This window comes from Pelodiscus sinensis, chromosome 5 (genome assembly GCF_049634645.1).
Source record: "Pelodiscus sinensis isolate JC-2024 chromosome 5, ASM4963464v1, whole genome shotgun sequence".
Taxonomy (NCBI): domain Eukaryota; kingdom Metazoa; phylum Chordata; order Testudines; family Trionychidae; genus Pelodiscus; species Pelodiscus sinensis.
The window spans coordinates 119,742,953-119,748,952 of NC_134715.1; positions in this window are offsets into that span (position 1 = coordinate 119,742,953).

Genomic DNA, 6,000 nt, shown 5'->3' on the forward strand with positions numbered 1-6,000 from the left:
TCCTGATCATCATCCTAAGCTTTCCTTTCTTTAACTTCATTCTACTGCTTGCCTGTAGATTTATTTCAGTAAAACCCAATGAAAGCATTTCCAGAAGGGCCTTCAGCATCCACAAAGGAGCCAGAATTAACATTTTATTCTCCCTTTACTTTTCAATGGCCAAAAATGGGGCAAGATCCTCAACCTGACATCAAGAGGGCTAGCTGCATTACTTTACAGCTGCTGAGAACTTGCACAATTGTATCTACAGGTTTGAGTCTCCTCATAATTTGTGAGTCACTTGGCAGAAGATGCTGAAGCAGGGCTCTCTGAGAACGCGTCTCAATGGGTCTAGAATCAGGCATAGTGAGTTACTCAGTGTGAGTGAGAGAGAGGAGACTACAGGTGTGATGCATCCGGAACTTCCAACACTGTCAGCAGTAGCATTGTAGCAACGGAGGCAGAGAGGAAAGTGTGTGCTCTCCTGCAGCAACATGAGCTGCATCCAGAGATGCCACTTCTGAGCAACAGAAGTAAAATGAGATTCATACTTACCAGCCTAAAACACTTTAGGGTTAATCACATGAGAAAGTGGGCTCTCAGAAATATTTCCCCTCATTAGAGTGCTCAGGACTGCATTTCCACTCACATTGCAGGGCCACCAGGAACTTGTGAAAATATTGCCTATGGTTGTGTCCCCAAAACACGCATTGTTCTGACTAAACAGCAAGCCCTGCAGTGAGCGTGTGCTGCTCCGTAAACATACTGAGGGACAGAGAGAGATAAGCAAGGTGGAAGTCAAGTAACATGACAGATGAAATAGGCTGCATTTCCACCACTGGCAGTCAAAGTACCGCATAGGATATGGTGTGTAATAAGGGAGGGGGTTCAGAAGGGATTTGAGATTGTGGGTCAGTAAATGGAATTGACAAATGGAGTCGGCGGTTCATCTAGACCACATAATAGCTGAGCTGCAATATTTTCCATACTGCTCAGCTAAATAGTGAAAATCAGACCCTCTCTAAGGGTGGGAGGAATCAGTTTTCATATTAAACAATTCCAGGGCCAATCTACCAAAGCCCTAAATTATGCCAGTTAAAATCAGTCACTTTGTGGTCTTTGGTCCATCATGGAATGAAATCAAAGTAGATTGCTGTGTCCTCCTCCGCACCAGGGGATAACTTATATCCATTTAGGCAAGAAAGTTAACTCCTGTGTGAGACACTCTCTGCCGACATTTGATTGGTAATGGGAATGATTCATGAGAAAGGAGCTGATGGAGGGAGTCCTTTGTTGGGCATTGACAGCTTGTGTCGCTTTGGGAGCTATGAAGAGCTCACCTTAGTCTCTTGAACAATCTCCCTTACAAATGAAGAGGTGGCAACCATCCCTTTCTGTCTTTTGCACAGGAGTAACAAAGAAGTTCCTGCTGTCTGAGCTGGTGTGTATTTTCCCCTCATTTCACAGAGAGCTCCTCTGAGCAGAAAACTTAACACATGCCTTCTCACACTAGTTTAGACTGGTAGCGGATTCTTGGGATTTGTGACACTTGTCTGTAAATCCAGACTGGAGTTTCCTCCCTAGGTTAGATGAGTGTTTGTTGTGAAGTCCCCTGCTAGGGCTAGGTAAGAATCAGCCCTGCCTTACAGGTGGGGAGATGGAGATGCTGAGTGTTGTGTCGTGGGGAGTTTCACAGCATAGGAAGAAATCAGTGGAAAGGCAGAGAGCTGGAGTAGGTGCAAGTGTCCATTTTATTGCATAGCACAGAACTCACTAGAACAAGCCCAGACTAGCTGGGCTGACCCCAGTGCCCTACTCAGTTACCATAACAACAAGATCTATATCTACAACCCAATATACAACACTGAGCATGTAAGGGGCTCCCCCAAGACCAATAGTGTGTCTGCAGCCATGTCCAGGATAAAGTCTCGATCTCCTGCCAAGCAGAGGGGAGGATGCTTTCATTGCAAGACCTTCCTTCCCCTCATTCATTCGTTTAGTAGATTTGCTAGAACTCTTTCAATGTTGACGAGATGTACTGAATGGCCCCAGCCACTCTATTGGGAACAAAACCATGTTTAGGGTAAAAAAGAATGCAACAAATGCATCAAAACTAAAGCATATAATCTACATCTGACCCTCCCTCCTTCAGAATGAGAGACAGCTGAGCAAAGACAGGAGTACTCCACTGCCATAAGGGACTTCCGCTGCCCACGCACAAACAAGCCATGTTTAACAACACTAAGCAACTAGGTTTCCCTGCCAGGGAATGTGATCTACTGAAGTGCCTACCTACCCCAGGGCAGGAATCAGCAGCAAATTGTTTATGGTGAACAGTAGCTGCCTGATACAAAAGTTGGAAAAAATTAAAGCAGATTGTTTTGAAATGGCTGGGGAAATAGGCAAGACCTGTAAAGGTGTACAATAAATCCTCTACTTGTTTTCACCGCGTTCCAGTGTGTCCGGAATTATTCCCTACAGATGGTCACCCAGAATACACTGGCATCCGCTTATTTTATTCATACAAAGTAAGTCTAGCATTACCCCTTTTAAGCAGAGCAATGAGCCTAATTTGGGATCCTGCAGGTTGTTTCATTAGTAGGATAAACCGATAATGGAGTTAAGTGTTTCTTTGCTGAAATCTTGTTAATGTACAAATAACATACAAAATCTTGAGTCCCTGAACATGGTAGAAATCAAAGTGCAGGAGAGAGTTTCCTTGATCAATATCCGAAGCCTCTTTTTCCAGCCAGCCCATTCCCCACAAAATGATCTCTCAGGGCTGTGCTACACATACTTCTCCAGCTGGTCTGGACTTTCTGCTGCCTTTTGTCTGCTTCTGTGGGATTCTGGCTGGTATTGTACACAAAAAACTCCATCAGAAACAGTTACCCAGCCTTCTGGGTTTGCATTCCGCCTCAGAGAAATCCTTCTGCTCACCTAGGTTAACCATTTACAGACTTTACAGGTGGCCTTTTGTTAAGGTTCCAGATAAGTTTCTCCAAAAGGAGTCTGCTTATGGTTCCAGATAAGTTTCTCCAAAAGGAGTCTGCTTCTTCCATTTGTCCTAAATGAAGGGCGGCTATTACATCTACCATCTTCCATGAGGCATCACCCCACTGCCAGCATAACGTTATGCTCCACCGTGGTGTGCAAGAATCTGTGTAGAGTAAGTACTTCTGCAGCCTCCTCTCATCCCTCACAACTGTTTTGTTACCCCATCACTCTGTGTGCATCACCGGATTAGAAACCATTTCTGCTTATCTGTACTGCATGGTGCCTGGCGCACTTTTCAATGCTATAAATAAAAAGAGATTACATATACAGGATATGTGTATATAGGAGTACTCACATAATCATCTAGATAGTTTCTATATATATATATATATATATATATATATTGCTCGCTCACTGATGGATATAAATATATACAATCACGCAAACTACATTAAAACATAACTAAGGTGGCAAAGTCAAATATTCAAAAGTTATGAAATGCCAGAAAGAAAGCTGCCTCCTTAACCTTAATTTGGCCACCTTGTACATATGTGTTATGATAGGACCTGACCCAAATCTTTCTTCTACCGAACGCCTCGGCTATTGAGTGCACAGGATGGATGGTGCTCAGTCAATGTAAGGCTATTTAGGATTTTGTGTTTTCCTTGGTAAGCATGATATGACTTTAGCCCTGCTGTGTAGACATATCCATGAGAAATAACACTCATTTCAAAATTATTTCGGGAGTAGTTGTTTCAAAATAAGTTATTTAGAAATAATTTCCTAGTGGAGACATGCTCTGGGAGTTTTGTCTAAGAAATGATGGGTACTAAGTAGCCTAGATGAAATGTGTGTTTGGCCACAGTCCAAATCAGAGCAGGTGGATATCTAGATCACTAAGATGGCTGACTCCATTGTGGGCTCTCTATGGCAGTGCCAGGGAATGAATAGGCCAGTATTTGACCTGTCCTTTCACCCTTGAGTTGGGATTCGGGGTTGAGACACATCGGTGAGGTGCAGTAGGAAATCCTGTGGTGTTGCTATTTGCACTATACATCTTCTGTGGAGCCACAGAACCGATCTGTCTCTGGGGCTGCCAGTCTGACACCTTTTCTGAGCCATAAAATCACATTTTAAAACATAATGCCCCTTATTTGTTATTTCGACGGATGCAGTAGCCGTAAAATTGTGTAGAAGTTAGGCAGCAATTGCAGACATTGCGTCTTATTTCTTCTGGTGTGATGCTTGGCAAAGCACCAAGGAAGAGGACACTTTGATAGGCCCAAAATGTTTGAGCCACCCCTCTGAAAACACCATGAATTCTAACACTGTTGCATAAAGAAGTATCAGTCCCATTTTTTTCCATAAAACTTCCCTCATGTGGGAATATGCACATAATTACTAGCAGCTCTAAGGTTTGCATAAATCAAAGCAAGACTTCAGCTGCCAATGGCCCTTCAGTCCCCGCTTCTCAAATAGAGCCGAGATACAGTAATACATCCCATCCAACAGCCTGAATGGGCCATGGCTGCAATGGGCTGGCATAAAGCTATCATTATGCCACAGACTGCACCTGCTTCTGTAGCTATTGCAGTGCTGTGTAGCAAATATTTAGGGCACCTGGCAACATGGCATTTCCTGAAGCCTGCAATACCAAAACTTTAAAAAAAAAATCCCAATAAACAGATGGTTTCTATGGAAATAGGAACAATATGGAAACAAGAAAGGCCATTACCACTGCGATAAATGCAGCTTTTTCAACTAAACTGTCCAGCCTGCCCTTGGTGGGTGGTAAGGACAAGCCTAAATTCAGGTGGCTACCCTATCCAGAGAATGGGATATTGTTTTTAAAGTACATTGCTCCTCACATGGAATAAGAAAGATTAGAATCACAATGATCCAGTAAGCAGTGTCTGTCACTGATCATAAAGACTGCAAAAAAAAAAAAAAAGTGACTTTGCTAGAAATAGGCCATCTGCAAAGGGATGTAAATTTCCAAACCTTTTGACTGCACTCTGGAAGCCAGAGATTATGAGCTTGGAAAGTTGAAACATCCAGACTGAAAACAAGCAATTAATGCCAAGCAGAATGTAACATATAGGAGTGCATGAAGCAATGAGGTAGTCAGAATTCATGGAGAAAAAACAATCTCACTTTGTTTCTGTTAATTTGGCACAAATCTTAGGAACATAGGAACTATCAAACTGGATCAAAGCAGATGTATGTCTAGGCTGGTATCGATCTGTGGCATATCCCATCTACTTTACACACATGAGAGACAAGGTCCATTGTACGACAAAATCTCATAACATTTAAAAAAGTCCCTTATGATTTTGGGGTGTATCTAAATGTAAGCCAAACAAGGGGGGGAGGGTCGGAGACATGCAAACTCTATAGTCCTAGAGTTTGTTTTCCCAATTGCAATATGTCTGGTACATTTCTCAGGCTGTCCTAAATACTAGAAACTCAAATCTCTGCAGCTAGAGAAATTCAAGAAAATTACAGATAAGGGGACTCTCTATCGTCAGCTCTTGGTGGAAGGAGACCTTCTGGTGCTTACAGGTGCTGGAACAAGGGGTGCTACTGTAGTACCCCTGGCATGAAGTAGTAATAACAACCCAGATACCTGCAGGGGGGCCAACTGTCTTTCTGGGCCCCTGGGCAAATGGGAGGGGGGTGGCTGGTTCTGCACTTGTGGAAGGGGCAGGCCACTGGGTGGAAGGTGGGGCTGTGGCAGCCAGTCCTCAGTGCTACCCGCACTATGCTGCATCACTCCCCCAGCTCTCAGTGCCACCTGGACTGCACCACTCAGGACTCTGAGGGTGGGTTAAAGGGCACAGGGCTCCAGACACCATCGCTGTGGGAGAATGTGGCCATATCATTGGTTTCGTTCCCATACTTGGTCTTGCACAGTAAGCTCCTTGGGACAGGCACGATGTATTTGCACAGTGGGACCTTGATCTCAGTTGGGGCCTTTTGGTGCCACCTTATAATATGATACATGCTCTCTCATGATAAAACAAC